This window comes from Nycticebus coucang, chromosome 1 (assembly GCF_027406575.1).
Source record: "Nycticebus coucang isolate mNycCou1 chromosome 1, mNycCou1.pri, whole genome shotgun sequence".
NCBI lineage: Eukaryota > Metazoa > Chordata > Mammalia > Primates > Lorisidae > Nycticebus > Nycticebus coucang.
The window spans coordinates 65,090,161-65,111,745 of NC_069780.1; the positions used below are offsets into that span (position 1 = coordinate 65,090,161).

General features: G+C 40.3%; 1 protein-coding gene across 7 annotated transcripts in view; it reads right to left on the reverse strand.

The window, feature by feature from the left end:
* Window positions 1–21,585, reverse strand: part of ELF2 (E74 like ETS transcription factor 2) — a 143,615-nt gene that overhangs the window by 59,189 nt on the left and 62,841 nt on the right. Inside the window, exon 2 of one of the 7 annotated variants that reach the window (XM_053581647.1) lies at window positions 14,311–14,414. The exons of the other annotated variants lie outside the window; for them this stretch is intronic. The gene's annotated coding sequence lies outside the window, so the exon portion shown is untranslated. The remainder of the gene's footprint in view (window positions 1–14,310; window positions 14,415–21,585) is intronic. 7 annotated transcript variants of the gene reach the window in all.

Consider the following 21,585-nt stretch of genomic DNA (forward strand, 5'->3'; position numbering starts at 1 on the left):
CCTGGTTGTCTGTACCCTCAATGAATCCCCAACAATAAAAAAAAAAAAAAGAGGGGCCTGGTTGGCTTGGTCCCCATAGCTCAGTGGTTAGGGCCCTAGCCACATGCACCATGGCTGGCAGGTTGGAACCTGGCCCAGGCCTGCTAAATAACAATGACAACAACAACAACAAAAAACAGCCAGGTACTGTGGTGGGCGCTTATAGTCCCAGATACTTGGGAAGCTGAAGAACAGAATCGCTTAAGCCCAAGAGTTTGAGATTGCTGTGAGCTGTGACACCACAGCACTCTACCGAGGATGACATAGTAAGACTCTGTCTCAAAAAAAAAAAAAGAGGAGCCTGGTTAAAACAAACTATACAACAAATAATTCAGAGCTATCTTCTAGGGGCTCAGGACAACTGAAAAACAGAAAAGCAATCACCTGCACAGAGGACCCAACGTGTCGGCACCCTCCTTTTGATGATTGGCAAATTGATTTTACTCACATGCCTAAAACAACTGGAAACTTCAAATACCTGCTTGTATTAGTAGACACCTTCTCAGGAGGGTAGAGCCTTATCCTACCCAAACGGAGAGTGTCTGAAGTCACCTGAGTCCTTCTAAAGGAACTTATTCCAAGGTCTGAGTTTCCTTCCTCCATACCGAGTGATAATGGATCCTCCTTTTTTTTTTTTTAATTGTTGGGGATTCATTGAGGGTATAAGGAACCAGGTTGGACCCTCCTTTATATTGGAGGTAATTCAGTAACTAATGCCCTGCACCTAGAATGGAAATTGCCTGCATCCAGGAGACCTCAATCTAAGGTAAAAACACACAAAATGAATCATACTTTAAAGAAAACTATAGCAAAATAAATGCAGGAAACCCACTTGAAATGGGATATGGTACTGCTGCTTGCCCTCCTCCAGCTAAGGGTAACCCCTCGAAACAGGCTTAAGTTAAGCTTCTACTAAGTATTAACAGCTTATGGGAGACCCTTCCTTAGCACCTCAAGGTAGGTATGATAAGATAATCATAAGTGAAGAGAACAGGGTGAAGCAACATATTAAACAAATAAGTCAGATACTAAGTGTGCCTCTTTTGGGTCCTAGCCTCAGCTAAAAGCATCCTCCCCCTCCTTTATACCTGGAGGCCCGGTGTTGCTTAAAGCCTGATGAGACCAAGGACCCAAACAACAAATGACAGAGAGGTAGAAAGGACCCTATGAAGTGCTTCTAACAACTCACACCTTGATGAAACTGTTAGGAGTAAAATCTTAGGTCCCCCATATAAGAGTAAAGAGGAGGCTCAGCACCCATACTCAGGGGGTAGGGCTCTGGCCACATACACCAGGGCTGGCAGGTTCGAACCCAGCCCCGGCCTGATAAACAACAATGACAACTGCAACAAAAAATAGCCAGGTATTGTGGTGGGCAACTGTGTAGTCCCAACTACTTGGGAGGCTGAGGCGAGAGAATTGCTTAAGCCCAAGAGTTTGAGGTTGCAGTGAGCTGCAATAGTGAGATGGTTCCAAAAAAAAAAAAGAGTAAAGAGGTCCCCAAGGGAAGAGAACCTGGCCTTCAGGCAATCTAGGGTATGTGTTTTTTTTCTGAGACAGATTCTTAAGCCATTGCCCTGGGTAGAATGCCATGGGATCATAGCTCACAGCAACCTCCAACTCCTGGGCTCAAGCAATTCTCCTGCCTCTGCCTCCCAAGTATCTGGCACCACAGGCGCCCACCACAACACCCGGGTATTTTTTGGTTGCAGCCGTCATTGTTGTTTGGCGGGCCCAAGCTGGATTCAAACCCGCCAGCTCAGGTGTATATGTCATGTCTGGTGCCTTAGCCGCTTGAGCCATAGGCGCCAAGCCGGTCTAGGGTATGTGTTTAAGAGGAAGGAAAAATGAAAATGTTGATTTTTTTTTTTCTGCTAACACAAACAAGGCTGCGTTATCAGCTAACTTTCACCATTTCACCTTGTCAATCCTTAGGGTAGTAACTGTTACTTGTGCCCTTCCCCTCACCCTAGTAATCTGTTGTATTCTTTCTTTTTTTCTTTTTTTTCTTTTGTAGAGACAGAGTCTCACTTTATGGCCCTCGGTAGAGTGCCATGGCGTCACACAGCTCACAGCAACCTCCAACTCCTGGGCTTAAGCGATTCTCTTGCCTCAGCCTCCCGAGTAGCTGGGACTACAGGCGCCCGCCACAACGCCCGGCTATTTTTTGGTTGCAGTTTTGGCCGGGGCCGGGTTTGAACCCGCCACCCTCGGTATATGGGGCCGGCGCCTTACCGACTGAGCCACAGGCGCCACCCTTATTCTTTATTTTTTTCTATTGTCAAAGCTTTATAATGGTATCCCCCCAACTTAGTAGGAAGTAGCTTGATGACAACATTGGTGCCCTTCCTCCTTTAAATATGGAAGGATAAAATTGACAGTGAGGAATATGTAAACAGGGGTAATGGCTTGAAAAAAAGAGTAAAAAACATTTTCTCTCTAAAAAGTTTTTGGGAATTAAAACCTGCATCCTTGCCTCAGGCCAGTGATCAAGAGGGACAGAGGAGTGTCTATTGTTCTTTGTACTGTCGTAGGAGACAGATCAAGGGAATTGTCCCCTGAGATCAGCAATCTCTCAAGATTGTCTTAACCAAAGATGGGAAGAATAAGAAATATCAATTATAGTTGAACAGCAATAGCCTGAAGCTGAAACCTCACCTTGAAAAGCTCTTTATTTTTGCTCAGAGGTAGGATGTTTGTACTTTAAGATCTGAGTCTGCCAATCTCCTAATTTGCCAGCAAATTAATAAATTTCTCTTTCCTTCTCCTCAAACCACTTGTCCTTGTTCTTCTGATGTGGCCTCAGGGACAAGTGCTGGTAAAAATACAATATATGATTGTCCCTACTTCAAAATTATAGCAGTAAATTAGATCTGCCACTAGATCTTACCATTTAAGGCATTAAAAAAGAAGCAATGTACATTGGTATTTAATTTTAAATAGTTTGATAACTATATTTTAATATATTTTGTTCCTTTATATCTTAGTTATTTTACTTTATATATTTAGAAACATTACTCTCAGAGAAGATTCACAGGCTCACCCCATAGTCACAGAGGCTCCTGACACAAAAGTTAACAGGTCAGAGCTATGTTTAAAGTATTCTGGTTCCTTTGAATAATGGACCCCTTTAGGAAAGATATTCACAAACACTTTCCCTCTCTACCTCCTTGAAACATATTTGGGTTAAAAACCTCTCGTTAAAATAAAAATAAAAGAGTAAATGTTTGAGGTGATGAATATCCCTATTACCCTGATATGACCATTACACACCGTATATGTGTGTGTGTGTATGTAAATATCATCTGTATGCCCAAAATATGTGCAACTATATCAGTTAAATATATACACACACACACATATATGTATATACACACACACACACACACATTTTTTTTTGTTGGAGATAGAGCCTCAAGCTATTGCCCTGGGTAGAGTGCAGTGGCATCACAGCTCACAGCAAACTCCAACTCCTGGGCTCAAGCGATTCTCCTGCCTCTGCCTCCCAAAGTAGCTGGGACTACAGGTGCCTACCACAACGCCCGGCTATTTTTTTGGTTGCAGCCATCATTGTTGCTTTGCAGCCCCGAGCTAGATTCGAACCTGCCAGCTCAGGTGTTATGTGGCTGGTGCCTTAGTGGCTTGAGCCACAGGCACCGAGCCTAAAAATATTTTTTTAATCAAAATAAACATAACCTTTCTTCTTCTCACCAGGGTCTGGGAAAAAAGAATAAAACAAACAAAATAACCTTAAGGATAATATTAATAATAAGCAATAATCAGCAACTATGTAGTATAATTAAAAGAGACATCTTTACCACTCAATCAGGTAATTTTCACATTTTAAGGGAATTAAATAAAAGCACTTCTCAATAGCTAAACAGAGTTCTACTAGTAAGCTGCTTAATCTTCATATAGGAAACATTTGGGTATTCTATATTTAGCAGTGTTTGGATGTTGGAAACATAATAGGATATACATGCCAAACGTAATCCCTCTGGCAGGTTTGGAACAGCACCCCATAATTAAACAGATAAATACTGGAAAGATCAAGAAATCCTTCCTAGAGATGTCTGATGACAGGTTTGAAAGCCTAACTACACTGGCTTTTTAGGCAAAGTATAAACCCTACAAAGTTTTGGATGCTGGAGAGCCAGGAAAAACAAAAAAGTGGTAAGACCTAAAACTGAAAAGGTGACTATGATAGTGTATAAAGATATTAGGTGTCCAAAAAAAAAGATATTAGGTGTCTAAGGTACCTGACTTCATCCAGGATGTCATACTAATTAACAGAAGGGCATAAAGAAAATCATAAGCAAAATTATATTTTAGAATAAGCTTATACTAGCAACAGTATAAAGAATGGAGTGAGCTTCCCTTATGCCAGACACCACACTAAACACCATAAATAACTTTTTTGGGTTTTTTTTACAGTTTTTGGCTGGGGCTGGGTTTGAACCTGCCACCTCCAACATATGAGACCAGCACCCTACTCCTTTGAGCCACAGGCGCTGCCCGTAAATACCTTATTATTGGTTTTCACAATAGTTAGAGATAACCATTATACTCGCCATTTTGCAAATGAGGAAACTTATTAAGAGAAAATAAGTGGCATCCTCAAGTTGCTCAAATATTAAAGATAGAAATGGGACACAATTCTGTTTTAATGTCATAGCAAAACAGAAGTTCAGAACATTTATTAATTGGTATGGAATTCTACTGAAAAACAAATAATTAAAAAGAAAAATCTCTCAAAAAAGCAATGCTCTAGAACAAAAAGAACCCTGTCCCGGGAATTAGGAGACCAGGGTTTTTGGACCCACTTCATTGCTAACTGGCTCTGGGGCCTTTGAAGAGGTAGATAGGATTATCTCTGAAATCCATTCCTATTCTTTAAAAAAAAAAAAAAATCTGATTTCTGACTCGGTGCCTATGGCTCAAGAGGCTAAGGCACCAGCCACATACACCTGAGCTGGTGGGTTCGAATCCAGCCTGGGCCCGCCAAACAACAATGATGGCTGCAACCACAAAATAGCCGGGCGTTGTGGCGGGCAACTGGTCCCAGCTACTTGGGAGGCGGAGGCAGGAGAATCACTTGTGCCCAGGAGTTGGAGGTTGCTGTGAGCTGTGATGCCCACAGCACTCTACCCAGGGCAACAGCTTGAGACTCTGTCTCAAAAAAAAAAAAAAAAAAAAAAAAATTCTTATTTCTAAAAATGCCATAGATTGACTAAAAAGCATTTCCGAAATAGCAGAGCAAGGTTAAGGGAGGTGGGTAGTGGATAGAGAGACAACAAAATAGACCTGCTCTGCAATCAGGTTTGACTTTATTAAACTGATAAAATATATGCACATAGAAAGTGAGAGAGATCAGGGGCGGCGCCTGTGGCTCAAGAAGTAGGGCGCCGGTCCTATATGACGGAGGTGGTGGGTTCAAACCCAGCCCCGGCCAAAAATCACAAAAAAAAAAAAAAAAAAGAAAAAAGAAAGTGAGAGAGACCAAAGAGTTGAGGAAGTGACTAAAAGTAGCTTCAAAGAAGACTTACAAATGAGTGGGATAGTACATTCTCATAGAAATGTACACCTCAACATTTCATCTCATATATCTCAACATAATAGACGCAAACAGGTAAAATGCTTCCTGCCCTGCATGCCTGGAACCGTTAACTTTGATATAATGATTGAATAAAGAAGTATCACAGCAACTCTTCTTTATTTAAGGAAAAACATAATGGAAAATAATCTTCTGCCAAAGGTACTATGTTATCTCCCTGAAAAAGCCCATGTACTGTAACCAGCTCCATGAATCCCTATTTTTTTTTTCTGTTTTTTTTTTTTTTTTGAGACAGAGTTTCACTAGGTTGCCCTAGATAGAGTGCCATGGCATTACAGCTTACAGCAACCTCAAACTCTTGGGCTTACGCGATTCTCTTGCTTGAGACTCCCAAGTAGCTGGGACTACAGGCGCCTGTCACAATGCCTGGATATTTTTTGGTTGTAGTTGTCATTGTTGTTTGGCAGGCCTGGGCCGGGTTCGGACCGGCAGGCTCCGGGGTATGTGGCTGGCACCCTAGCTGCTGAGATACAGGCACAGAGCCGAATCCCTATGTTTTTTAATAATCCTTGCTCTTCACTACTTGACCTTTTGAGTTGTTTCCCAGAAATGATGAAGTCTTTTTTTTTTTGGAGACAATGTCTCGAGCTGTCACCCTTGGTAGAGGGCCGTGGCATCAGAGCTCACGGCAACCTCCAATTTAGGCTCAAGTGATCCTCTTGACTCAGTTTTTTCTATTTTTAGTAGAGACAGGGTCTTGCTTTTTGCTCAGCCTGGTCTTGAACCCATGAGCTCAAGCTATCCACGCTCCTCGGCCTTCCAGAGTGCTAGGATTATAGGTGTGAGCCACCGTACCTGGCCAATGATGGAGTCTTGACTCCTCAAAGTGCTGGGATTACAGACAAGAGTCACTACACCCTGTCTGAAAGAACAGATATCCTGGGCGGCGCCCGTGGCTCAGTCCATAGGGCGCCGGCCCCATATACCGAGGGTGACGGGTTCAAACCCGGCCCCAGCCAAACTGCAACCAGAAAATAGCCGGGCGTTGTGGCGGGCACCTGTAGTCCCAGCTACTTGGGAGGCTGAAGCAAGAGAATCACTGAAGCCCAGGAGTTGGAGGTTGCTGTGAGCTGTGTGAGGCCATGGCACCTCTACTGAGGGCCATAAAGTGAGACTCTGTCTCTAAAAAAAAAAAAAAAGAATAGATATCCTACAAAACAAGGAAGTCTCCAGAGCAGATTCACTCCCACAACCTGTCCCCAAAGCAAGCAGTCTCTTGAGAGATACACTACAACCTTCCCCAAGGTGCAAGGCCCCTCTTTCAGAGCCTGCGTCTCCCTTAGTCTAGTCAAAGAGAGATTTGAAGTAGCTTCTCCCATCCCCATAAAACATCTGTTACATTAAAAAATTCCTTTCTTGCAGGGTGGCTCACGCCTATAATCCTAGCACTCTGGAAGGCCAAGGAGGTTCAATAGCTTGAGCTCACAAGTTCGAGACCAGCCTGAGCTACAGTGAAACACCCCCCGCACCCCTGTCCAGTAAAATAGAAAAACTGAGGCAAGAGGATCCTTTGAGCCCAAGAGATACAGGTTGCTATGAGCTATGACGATACAACACTCTACTCAGGGCAACAGCTTAAGATTTTGTCTCAAAAAAACTCTTCCTTTCTCTTCTGGGAGTGGTGGCTCATGCCTATAATTCTAACATTCTGGAAGGCTGAGATAGGAGGATTGCTTGAGGTCAGGAGGAGTTTGATATTAGCCTGAGCAAAGCAAGATTCCGACTCTTACTAAAAATAAAAAATATTAGCCAGGTGTGGTGACACACCCTTGTAGTCCCAGATACTCAGGAAGCTGAGACAGGAGGACTGCTTGAGCCCAGGCGTTTGAGGTGATGTGAGCTGGGCAGATGCCACGGCTCTCTAGCCGGGGTACTAGAATGAGAATCTGTCTCAAAAAATAATGAATAAATGAATGAATGAATAAATAAATATTCCTTTCTTCTTTGGTAATTAATCCTTGTTGTCTCAATAACTGGATTTTTGTGCAACAAGTAGCTAAACCTAAACCAAAACCCCCTTGTGGTTTTGACAACCATGTACTGAAGGAAAGCATAATAAACAAGCATCATTTCTACAAATAGCCTGTTTGTATAAACCTAACTTTACTTTTTTTTTACTTTTTAAAAAAGTAAAGCTAACAACGTTTTATTTTCTTGATCCAACACTTATTAATCTAATACAACTTAGGGTCTGGCTAATATTCCTAACTTAAAGTATTTATCCCTGATTTACAAAATATTAAGACCATAAAATTTTAAAATGATAATTAAAAATTGGGGGGAGGGGGGAATGCACTACTCCAGCACTGAGAAAGGCAGCATTAAACAGTGGCAGACTTAAGAAGGTAAACAGCTAAATACATAGTTTACTAAAGGAGAATTTCAGACCCTTGGGTATTTGTGACTGTGCCAACGTACTACGTAGTAGTACCACCTTTAGCTAGGTGGTACTGGTCTAAAGATACAAGTGTTCTATAAGACATTTAGTCCAAAAGATACTGAAACCACCCTTTATATAATTAACAAAGAGCCACGAGATGGGAACTGTACTGGGAGGAAATATATAAACTAGCCATTGTCCTCCAGCTTGCTTTTCAGTAATTGCTTACTACTCAAGAGTCATATAGCTGATGGTCATAAAGATTCTCAGGTTTCTTCATTCCATAGATAAAATCTCCCTTGTAAAATCTAAGGCTAGTTTTTGAGTTGTCTTCTACAGCATTCCAGTAGAACCACTGACCCACCCAGACTAGTGGCCCATACCAAGGAATGACTCAACTGGTCTTGTGACTCCCACCCAAGAACTGACCCAGCAAAGAAGACAATTTCTACACCCCTAGGATCCTACCCTGAACCCAGCCAATTAGCAGACCCAATTGCCCAACTTTGTTCACCAAACTATCTTTAAAAACCCTTTCTCGGGCGGCGCCTGTGGCTCAGTCGGTGGGGCGCTGGCCCCATGTACCGAGGGTGGCGGGTTCAAGCCCGGCCCCGGCCAAGCTGCACCCAAAAAATAGCCGGGCGTTGTGGCGGACGCCTGTAGTCCCAGCTGCTCGGGAGGCTGAGGCAGGAGAATCGCTTGAGCCCAGGAGTTGGAGGTTGCTGTGAGCTGTGTGAGGCCACGGCACTCTACCAAGGGCCATAAAGTGAGACTCTGTCTCTACAAAAAAATAAATAAATAAATAAAAACCCTTTCTCCCAAATTCTCAAGACACAGATTTGAGAACTTCCTCCCATCTCCTCATGTGGTGCTATAATATAAAACTCTTTCTCTGTGTACTGGCTTCCTCTTCTGCGGTAGGCAGTGAGCCTGGTAAGGCTGTTAACAATATTCTCCAAAAAGAGATGACTCTTCTTTACAATCACAATCCACATTTGTATATTAAAACCTCTGAGAAGTCTTCCTGCAAATAAATAAATAAAACTAATTTCCCTTTACTCAGTATTTTCTAAATTTAATCGAAACTTCCATTTTTGTGCAAAAAAAAAATAACGTATAGAAATCACTTTGAAAAATATTGCTGTTTTTTAGATAACCATGGTGGCTCAAGCCTATGGTTCCAGCTACTCAGGAGGCTGAGGCCAGTGCATCACTTGTGCCCAGGAGGTTGCAGTGAGTAAGGAACGTGATCGGGCCCCATTGCACTCCACTCTGGGTGACAGAGGGAGACCTCATCTCTAGAAAAAGAAAAACATTGTTATTGTTTGATGTGAGCGTCTCTGTGTACTACCCATATCAACTAATCAGAAAACTATTAAAGCTTTAGAAATTTATATTCAAAGCTAAGATATGTTAGTGCCATAGGTATAAAAGAAGAAAAAGCTACCCAATCTCAACCATAAGACTAAGACTTTTGGGGTGGCATAATAAAATGAAGCTACCTACCATTAGTAAGGCCCTGATCCCTCCCCCAGAACAATATCACTGGCTTATGCCACATTATCTTTGCCCAATTCCTATCATTACCAAAGACAGACATCTGTCAAGGCAGATATCCAGGGACAAAAAAAAAAAAATAAGTTTGTTTGTGTATGACTATGAAACAAAGCTAACTGAAGATAAGACCTGCGTACTAAAAATGATCTTCAGTTACACGGAACACCTTTCTAACCAGGAGACTGAACTGATAACAGTGTCACAGATAATCATATTAACTTATTCTTTTACTGTATGAAGTTATTATAAATAGTATCTCAGAACTAAAAGGGACTTCGAAAGTAATCTAGTTTGAATACCTATCTGACACCTGAAGTTTCTTTACAACACCCCCAGGAAGTGGCATTTTAGTTCATGCTTTAAAATCTCTACTTGTAAGGACACTTTACAACCTCCTGTTCCATCTAGGAACAACTGCCTTGCTTTGGGCTATAATTTGCATCACCATCTATCTGAATCCCTATAAAGATAAGAACTGGTACATAATAAGCCCCCCACACACACAAAATTGTTCAACTGAAAGAAGATCACCTCTTTTTTGACAACTAAAATCTGAAATCTTCAGTACTTCTATTGTAAAGATTCCATTACATCATTAAAATCAAAGTCAGATAGTAGTTATCTTAAGAAAGAAGGAAAGGGGATATATTGAATTGGTATACACAAAAAGGACTTAACACTGCTTCCAACATTATATTCATCTTGGTAGTATATGTGTACTAGTTGAATTCTTCTTAGTTTTTTGCATATTATATTTTAAAAAATAATAATCTCAGCTACTTGAGAGGCTGAGGCACAAAGATTGCTTGAGCCTAACTGTTCAAGACCAGTCTGGGCAACAGAGAAGACGCTGTTTCAAAAGATAATAATAATAAAGGAAAAGAAAAGAAAAATACGATTACATTATGGAGCCCTTTTATACACATTTAGTTGTATAGGCCCAAATCATAGCTGTTCGATACATAATTATGTTAGACTACCAATTGCCCGTGATGGCAAGAGGAAATGTAAACCATCAATTGTTTGGGCATAGTCTTGAAAACACACAATGGGCTTCAAGATTAGTTTAATTAAATTAGTCCTCAAAGACATCAGAACCAAAAGAAATATACTAACTTATGCTACCTAGACCGAATGAGCAAAATAATGTTGCTATTACAAAACTAACTTAAAAGCCACCAGCCTACATAAATACCTAACAAATAGGAACGGCATTCAATCAGGACTGGCTGTTTGAGTCTTATCCATATCATGGTAAAACCTCAAAGTTTACACAAATGGGCATGGAGGATGGATAAGGGACAATAATTCCTCTTCCTGAAACAGCATTGTACCAAAGCACCCCCCCTTCTTAATTGCAAAAAGAAAGGTTAACTGAACTATCTTAATCTCTATTACTTTTAGCTCAGTATAGGCAATGACCTTACCTATAGCTTATATTTTGTACTGGCAGATAATTTGGTGGAAGGTAAATAACAGTAGTTAACTATGGTGGGCGCCTGTAGTCCCAGCTACTTGGGAGGCTGAGGCAAGAGAATCACTTAGGACCAAGAGTTTGAGGTTGCTGTGATCTGTGAGGATGCCATGGCACTCTACCGATGGTGACACAGTGAGACTCTGTCCCAAAAAAAAAGGTAGTTAACTAGGCAGCTCCAGTAGCTCAGTGGGTACGGTGCCAGCTACATACACCCAAGCTGGTGGGTCTGAACCTGGCCCAGGCCAGGTAAACAACAATGACAACTGCAACAACAACAACAAAAAAAAATAGCTGGGCATTGTGGCAGGCACCTATAGTCCCAGCTACTTGGGAGGCTGAGGGAAGAGAATTGCTTAAACCCAAAAGCCTGAAGTTGCTGTGATCTGTGACGCCACAGTACTCTACCCAGGGCAACACAGTGAGACTCTCTCTCTCAAAAAAACAAACAAACAAAAAAAAAAAACAGTAGTTAACTAGATTAACAGGGAGGTGTGAATGAATAGCTAAGGAGTTCAGGTAATTCTCTAACTATCTTATTTCTCTTTTCATTTATAGTACCATTCTGGAAAAAACTAATATTGCTTTTTAAAAAACTGCGTAAGGCTCAGCACCCGTAGCACGGTGGTTACGGCACCAGCCATATACACTGAAGTTGGCAGGTTTGAACCCAGCCTGGGCCAGCTAAACAACAAGGACAACTGCAACAAAAATAGCCAGGAGTTGCGGCAGGCACCTGTAGTCCCAGCTACTTGGGAGGCCGAGACAAGAGAATCGCTTGAGCCCAAGAGTTTGAGGTTGCTGTGAGCTGGAACGCTACAGCACTCTACTGAGGGTGACATAGTGAAACTGTCTCAAAAAATAAAATAAAGGGCAGCACCTGTGGCTCAGTGAGTAGGGCACTGGCCCCATATACCGAGGGTGGCGGGTTCAAACCCAGCCCAGCCAAACTACAACAAAAAATAGCCGGGTGTTGTGGCAGGCGCCTGTAGTCCCAGCTACTTGGGAGGCTGAGGCAAGAGAATCGCATAAGCCCAAGAGCTGGAGGTTGCTGTGAGATGTAAAAAAAAAAAATTTACCTCTTTAAACTATTTTATTCCCCTTTCCTTCTCATATTTTTTTTTTTTGAGACAGTCTCACTTTGTTTTCTTTTGTAGAGTGCAATGGTGTCATAGCTCATAGCAACTTCAAACTCCTGGACTCAAGAGATTCTCTTGCCTCAGCCTCCCAAGTAGCAGGGACTACAGGTGCCTGTCACAATGCCCAGCTATTTTTAGAGCCGGGGTCTCACTCTTGCTTAGGCTGGTCTCAAACTCATGAGCTCAGGCAATCCATCTACCTCAGATGCCCAGAGTGCTAGAATTACATGAGTAAGCCACTGCACCCAGCTTTTCCTTCTCATAATTTGTATTTTAGCCACACCAAATCCCTCTTAGCAACTCAAATAAGTCATGTTCTTCCTCCAGACTTTCGTCCTTGCTATTCTCTGCCTGGATGATTACTTCAAATCCTTCAAATGTCATATCCCAGGCAGGCATTCTCTAAACTCCCTGGCATTCTCCTGTTTACTCCCCTAAACCTTTAATTAATCCTAACACTCATCACATCTTACCATAACAACATGTTAAATTGTTCATCTTCCCCACATGGCTGAAAGCCAGGTGACAGCAAAAAGAGAGTCTTGTTTATCACAAAATATTCAGTGCTGGCCCTGGTACACTGTATCCACAGTACATGCTGATAGACAGCTAAATGAGTATATTGGTATCTGGGTATTGTGGCGGGTGCCTATAGTCCCAGCTACTTGGGAGGCTGAGGCAAGAGAATCTCTTAAGCCCAAGCGTTGGAGGTTGCTGTGAGCTGTGACACCACAGCACTCTATCGAGGGCAACATAGTAAGACACTGTCTCAAAAAATAAATAAACCCAGCTATTTTTTTGTTGCAATTGTCGTTGTTTAGCTGGCCTGGGCCAGGCTCGAACCAGCCAGCCCTGGTGTATGTGGCAGGTGCCCTACTGACTGAGCTATGGGAGCCAAGGATTATATAGAATTATAAATCAGTAGCAAACAAGGTCACAAGTATTGGCAAATAGGGACAGCTTAAGTTTCTTAGATGTACAAATAGGAATACTTTAAAAGTTATCACTAGGCAGGACTCAAGTAATTCTCTTGCCTCAGCCTCCCTAATAGCTGGGACTACAGGCGCCCACTACAATGCTCAGCTATTTTTAAGAGGTGGGCTCTCGTTCTGGCTCTGGCTGGTCTCAAACTTCTGAGCTCAGGCAATCCACCCACCTTGGCCTCCCAGAGTGCTAGGATTACAGGCATGAGCCACCTCACCTGGCCTTTGGATTTTTTAATTTCAATAACTTCTCTTAAAGGAAAGTAAATAATTTAAGGAAATTGGGTGGTGCTTGTGGCTCAGTGAGTAGGGTGCTGGCCCCATATACCAAGGGTGGCGTGTTCGAACCCGGGCCTCGCCTAACTGCAACAAAAAAACAGCCAGGCGTTGTGGCAGGTACGTGTATTCCCAGCTACTTGGGAAGCTGAGGCAAGAGAATTGCCTAACACCTGGCTATTTTTTGGTTGTCATTGTCATTGTTGTTTAGCAGGCCCAGCCTCAGTGTATGTGGCCAGTGCCCTAAATACAGTTTTTAAAATGTAAAAAAAAAGGGCAGCACCTGTGGCTCAGTGGGTAGGGCACTGGCCCCATGTGGCTGGTTCAAACCTGGCCCCGGGCAAAAAGTAAAAAAAAATTTTCTCTACTAATATTTTCTAACTGATCTAAATCACAGTACAATTATAATTCAAGCAATTCTAGAGTGAAAACTAAATTAACTTAAAATTCACATTTTATCATTCTAGAAAACTTATGGCTAGGCTAATCGAAAATGTTCAGAAGAAGAAAACTTAAAAAATTTAGGGAAAGGTCTAGATTAGGAATGAAAACAACAGAAATGACCAAAATTAAAAAAAAAAAAAAGATTTAAAGATGTTTAATCACTATTAGCTTACAAGGAAATAGAGGCATAAGATAACCCGAAGGCTTTATAAAAAGAAATATTAGGAACATGGAAAGGGATAACTCAGCAAATTGCTTAGAAGGAAAAATAGTAATGTATTATTTCTCCCTTCTCAAGGAGGAATTATTGTTACCCTTAAAAAAAATCCAGGTATAGATAGCTGAAATAATTTCAATGAAATATGAAATTGTAAATATTCTTAATAAATTAAAAACCAACCTACCAGCATTATGTTCCTTCTGGCTCAATCTGTTTCACCTTCGGGTAATCCTAGGATAGGGGCTTCTTTTCAGATCCCTAGTTTTTTCACGTCGATCTTCTACCTCCCTGTGGCAACAATATTTTCTAATTAAAAGAGTCATTTTGTGCCACAGGGAGGATTTCTGATGGTATAACAAACACAAACGTTATCACAGCTCATCATGAAGTCAAATTATTCTTTTTTTTTTTTTCTTGAGACAGAACCTCATGCTGTCACCCTGGGTAGAGTGCTGTAGCATCGCAGCTCACAGCAACCTCCAACTCTTGGGCTCAAGCGATTCTCCTGCCTCTGCCTCCCAAGTAGCTGGGACTACAGGCACCCGCCACAACACCTGGCTATTTTTTGGTTGCAGCCGTCATTATTGTTTGGCAGGCACGGGCTGGATTCAAACCTGCCTGATCAGGTGTATGTGGCCGGCGCCTTAGCGGCTTGCACCACAGGCTCCGAGCCTCAAATTATTCTTCAAGGACAATCTGGTTCCTTATGTTTCAAAAGAGAATCTGGTTTTATTTGTTTAAATTGCACTCTAAAAACTTAAACTTTCATGCATTAACAAAAAAGCAATGCTTTCTTGTTGAATTATATAAAAATTTTTATCATTCATCTATCTTTTAAACTAATCTTTAAGCACAATTTTGCTGATCACTAAAAAAGATATATTTAAGTTTTCTTGATGATTAACTAAGAATACTAACTTTTTATATTTTGATACCCGTTAAGGAGCAAAATCCTGCCCCCAGTGATCAAAAGACAGAAATAGAAAGCTAGCAGACAACTTGGCAGTGAGTTTATTTTATTAGTAAATATTAATCTATCTTCTTGTCTTACATGATATTTTTATTTTTTTATTTTATTTTACTTATTTATTTATTTGATAGTCTTACTACGTTGCCCTTGGTAGAGTGCCGTGGCATCACAGCTCACAGCAACTTCAAACTCTTGGGCTTAAGCAATTCTCTTGCCTCAGCCTCCCAAGTAGCTGGGACTACAGGTACCCACCATAACGTAGGCCCAGCTATTTTTCTGTTGTAGTTGTCATTGTTGTTTGGCAGGCCTGGGCTGCCAAACCCACCAGCCCTGATGTCTGTGGCCGGCGCCCTAGCCACTGAGCTACAGGCACCAAGCCATTGTCTTATATGATATTAATTATGCTTAAAATGTACATTTTTATTTATTTTTTGTAGAGACAGAGTCTCACTTTATCGCCCTTGGCAGAATGCTGTGGCGTCACAACTCACACCAACCTTCAACTCCTGGGCTTAGGCGATTCTCTTGACTCAGACTCCCAGAGTAGCTGGGACTACAGGCGCCCACCACAACACCTGGCTATTTTTTTTGTTGCAGTTTGCCCAGGGCTGGGTTCAAACCCACCACCCTTGGTATATGGGGCCGGCACCCTACCCACTGAGCCACAGGCGTTGCCCAAAATGTACATTTTTTTTTTTTTGTGGTTTTTGGCCGGGGCTGGGTTTGAACCCACCACCTACGGCATATGGGACCGGCGCCCTACTCCTTGAGCCACAGGCGCCACCCAAAATGTACATTTTTTAAAAGACAAGAAGGAAAAGTAACAAAAACCAGCAGTCATTGTCTCCTTTTGATGAGATTATAGGTGATGATTTTCAGTTTGCTCATTCTTTGCAATGCTTCCCAATGTTTCCATTGAGGAACACATTGCTTTTATTATTTAAAAAAATTTTCAAATTAAGATATAAGCAAGAATGATTAAAACCAACTGCGATTTTTAAGCTGAAGTTAATCTAAGTATGACAATGTTATGGCTTTAATATAATATTTTGGATGGTCATATTTACATCTTTTATTTTTTGGTTTTTCTTTGTTTTTTTTTTGTGTTGGTTTGTTTTTTTTGTCATCCTTTGTCATCATAGCTCACAGCAACCTTAAACACTTGGGCTCAAGCCATTCTCCTGCCTCAGTCCCCCAAGTAGTTAAGACTACAGGTACCTGCCACAACACCTGGCTAGTATTTACATCTTTTGGATGACTATTTTTTTATATTTTAAATAACCTTAAGTATTCACTATTCAGCATAACAAAAAAGGAAAGATACTTAAGATTTTAAATAGCTAGTTCTTGATTATACTAAAATACCAACTCAAAACTCAATTTGTTTCAGTTTCGATTTCCCTACTAACTACCCATGTTCAACAATATATTCAACAAAAGAAAAAAAATAGTCTGTCTTCAAGGCGCATATATGCTCACTGGGAAAATAAAAGGAATACATACAAACCTAAGAATCAATGAATACAATTAATAAAGTAACATAAGAAAGTGCCTAAATCCAGAGAGTACATAGAACGGAAGATCAGGAGTGTGTTTAATGTAGGCTACAATAGTTGTAGGCCCACAGTAATTGGGCTTTTAAGAATGGCTAATACATGAGCACAATATGGACAGAGGAAAATGAGCAAAAGCTCAGAAGCAAAAATAGTGTGATCCATGCAAAAGACAAGAGGAACACACCATGAGAACACAATGTTTGAGCAGATTAAGAAGGCTAGATTTTGAAAGATCTACTTTTGGATGATTCTGTGAGTCACTGGATTTGGCAGAAGAGTGGCATTTCTGATAAATAAAGGGCTTGAGAAGAATGATAGATGTAGATGCCAGAGCACAATAAGTTAAAGAAGGAATGAAAAAAGAGAAAGAATAAACTGAAGGTATACAGTATTTGTTTTTTAACCTGGAAGTGAAAGAAGAAAAAGACAACAGAATGTAAGTTAAACAAACGGTCTGTTACAATGTATAAAAGGTCTGTTCCTGGTTGAAGGCACAAGAAAATGTGTTAATAAAGTTAAGGGAACAGTTACTGTGTCAAAAGCACCCACTCTTTATATATTTATTTTGCATAATCCTCACAACCTTGAATTGAAACACTCCAAAAAGGTTAAATATAGCCAAATAAGTAAAAAATGAAGAAATCTGAAACCAGAACTAAACAAAAAATCAACATTCTTCCTTTTACTAGAAAGAGCTACTTAAAAGGCTAGAAAGAAAAAAACACTAAGCCCAGAAATAATCACCCAGGACTTTCTGTTATATTTGACTACTCTGGTTCTTCTCCTGTTTTTCAAAATGTTAAGCATCCCTGACAGTTAATTCCTTTAACTGTCTTTCGTTCTCTATCATAAAGAGACAAACACGGAATCTAAATATTTTCTACCTTGGGGAAATCCTTTTCCCCTTGGACATTTATTTCCCATGCCTTCGGATGAGGGTCATTCCCAAATCACTTTCTCCCTGACCTTCCTTTACTAACCGTTTGTTATACTAGCTACACTCCATTTGCGGCTCCAGATTTATTCTCTAGCCTTCTCCACCCTGCTCTTTATCCCTAGAGACTGACTTCATCAACAGGGCTCCAATGGCTTTGGATTGACAAAGTACCTTGGTCAATCCAAGGTACTACTTTGAAGTACCTTGACAGGGGACTAGCAGGAAGAAGCACTGCCCTCCAGCCAGCTCTGTCCTTGATCAAAGATTCCAGATTTTTCCATAGTGACCCTGTCTTTGGGGATCTCTGCTTCTGGATTCCAGTAGCTTTCTTGTCACCTTGGCCTTGAGCCAAAGGACAGCGACACCTTTCTTATTGCTAGCTCTGGAGTAATGCCCTAGTTCCTATACTTGCAACTAATCCTTTATTAAAACATTTCTTAATTGTCCTAATTTGAGCATGCCTGTCTATGCATTTGCACATATTTAAATATCTAAATATTCAGGGGGGGAAATAAATAAATATCTAAATATTCCTCATTTGATGCTCTGTTTCAGCTCAAAATCAACCTATTACCAAAGTTATCTGATTCCCAAAATAGTGTTGCCTTCCTCAAACTTTATATGATACCATCACCATCACTTAGGGTCAAAAAACAGAATAAGTTTTTACCTAACTATGCCTCTCCCCTTAATTACTAACTGTACAGATCCAATTCACACAATCAATTCACAATCTTAATCATTACTCTTAATGACTTAATGAACGCCCCCCCATGTCTTATTTACTCAAGATCTTCTAAACAAGCCTTAAATTTCAATCTTCTGGCTATTTATTAATTATATTTCCCTCAGTCCATAGTGCCTTTCGCCTACTTATCTGCCTATTAAAATTCTACTATTTGTCCTTTAGTAAAAGATGCTAAACATTCCCTAATCCTATAATTCAAATCTCCTCTTATTTATAAATACCATTCATTTTACTCTTCACTGCTTTGTATTTTGAATGTAACACATATTTTATCTCCACAAATAAATTATTAACTCCATGAAGGGGAAAGAAACATGTTGACAACAGTACCCTATACGTAACAAATCCAAACATGACATTTTCTCTTAAAGTGCAAAGCTAAGACGATAAATATAGTACAAGGTATCTGTTAAGATGAAAAATGAATAAGCAAATCTTAGCTCAATCTTAGTACGGTCTTAAAAGATTTCTATCATACCTTATCTATTATTGAGTTCACTAGTATAAATTTATTCCTTGGTTTTTTGGTTTTTTTTGTAGAGACAGAGTCTCACTTTATCGCCCTTGGTAGAGTGCCGTGGCGTCACACAGCTCACAGCAACATCCAACTCCTGGGCTTAGGCAATTCTCTTGCCTCAGCCTCCCGAGTAGCTGGGACTACAGGCACCCGCCACAACGCCAGGCTATTTTTTTTTCTCCGGCTATTTTTTTGTTGTTGTTGCAGTTTGGCTGGGGCCGGGTTTGAACCCACCACCCTCGGCATATGGGGCCGGCGCCCTACCCGCTGAGCCACAGGCACCGCCCCCACTAGTATAAATTTATTACTTCATAAAGGTAATCTGTAACAACCTTTTAAAATTTGTATATATAGTTACATAATTTTTTTGTTTTTGAGACAAAGTCTGTACCGTGGCGTCACCACAACCTCAAACTCCTGGGCTCAAGAGAATCTCTTGTCTCAGCCTCCCAAGTAGCTGGGACTACAGGCACCAGCCACAGGGCCCAGACATTTTTTGGTTGGAGTTGTCATCATTGTTGTTTAGCAGGCGTGGGCCAGGCTCAAACCCGCCAGCCTCGGTGTATGTGGCTGGTGCCCTTACTCACTGAGCTACAGGCGCAGAGCCACATAGTTTTTTTTAAAGTGAACATTTTCAAATCTCTGTAGAGAATCCAAGAAACTCCTATCTTCCCTCCATTCACTATATCAGCCTACCTAGCAGGCCCCCAGAACTGGTGGCTTCTGCAGCCACTGGGGGAGAATCCTGACTACCAGAGTCAAGACCACCTTTCATCCCTTGTTTCATCATTATTGCTCAAAGGCTCTTTACGATTACTAATTACTCACCTGCAGCTATCATCACAAGCTATTTATTATAGGTTTAAATGAATATGCCTATTTTAAAAGTTTCAAAATATATTTGGTTTTTCCTATAAAATGTAAGAGAGCATTAGTATTACACATAGCTCTGTGAGGGAAATGTAGACTTTTAGTCTATAAAAAGGTGAAGCAAACAGTCCATAATTAATATTAACAAAATAAGAAGTCATAAAATAATAAAAGATGGCTAGATGCAAATCATTATAAGATTTCAGTACTCCTACCTGGATGGCAATGGGAACACTGTTTCTGGTATGAACATACACATATGAATATACACAAATAAAAGAAGATAAATTTCAGTGTGAACATGGGAGAACTGATGTAACAGGTCAAGAAATATAATTAAGAAAAATGTTTAGGCTGATATAATCTAAATTATAATGGAACATTCTAGGAAGTGTTTCCTAGATGTACACAAGAAAATCTTACTCTATACAGATCTTAGTTCACCCCATTCACCAAATAAAAACAACCGTTTTATAAGTACTCCTTTCTTATTCTTCCTAGTCAGTTTCTTCTCCAAAATCTACATGCATCTGAAATTTAAGTTACAAATTTATATCATCGCAAGAAGTGAACCCAATCCCAACCCACTACCTATAAGGAAACATGTATTAGGGTAAGTCTTAAGAACTTTTATTCATCTGTATATGTGCTAGATGTGAGAAGAGTAAAAATTCATTCAGATTTTAACTCACTTAAAAATACCTTTGATTCTTTAAACAAAAACAAAATTAAGCACAGATTTTTAAATGAATCTATGGATATTAATAATCCTTATAAAACTGTAATACGCCAAAATCCATGAGCCATGGATTGTAATTAAATACGTAAGATGAACTTCCATATTAGTGTAGAAGAAAATTAAATCTCAAAAATATTATGAAGCATTCAAAAACCACTTACCAAAAAAAAAAAAAAAAAAATCACAAAAGTGATTGTTCTTTCACCCAGACTTCCCATATCCTTATCCTTCTTTTTAATATTATGATCACTAATATCTCTGCCCTGCAAATGATATCATTACCATTTGAGTTCAGTAAGACTAAGAAAATAAAACCCCCTAAGTCAATTACATGTGCTTCCTATTCACAACTGTCTTTACCTGAATTAATCTAAATTAATGAAACATTTACAGTCAATTGTACAACTAATAATATTTGGCCAACCTGATCTGGTATATTAATGTGATAAACATCCTAATTTATCTACTTATGCAAATTTGGCGCTGTAGATTTCTTTTTAAAAGTTTCCAATTTGCCACTAAATCAGTTTTCCTTGTTTTTTTGATTAAAACATCATCCAGAAATTTCAAACAGGTCCTACATTTTTTCATTCAACTTAAGCTATCATACTTTTTTCTTGTGCTATTAGTATTCTATTTAGTTATGCTACTATAATAAAGTCAGTAAAGACATGTACCCCTAAATATTATCCTTATTTAGAGATAAGGTATTGCTATACTGTTCAGGCTGGAGTTGAACTCCTGGCCTCAAACAATCCTCCTGCCTCAGCCTCCCAAGGAGCTATGACTGCAGGCACACACCACTATACCCAGCTAGGCTGCCTATTTTGATAAATGAATTGATTCCACTTGATTAGCCCTGCAATCATCACTTCTCTGAAAAGCAAGATAACTTCTAATCATATAGCTCAACAAAAAATAAAATTACGGGAAAGACACTTTTCGGATGGAAAAAGCTAGTAGCCCAAGAGAGTGCTACTGGGCCTCACTAAGTAGGAAAATAACACATACTCAAACTTTTTTTTTTTTTTTTTTTTTTTGGGCCAGGGCTGGGTTTGAACCCACCACCTCCGGCATATGGGACCGGCGCCCTACTCCTTGAGCCACAGGCGCCGCCCCATA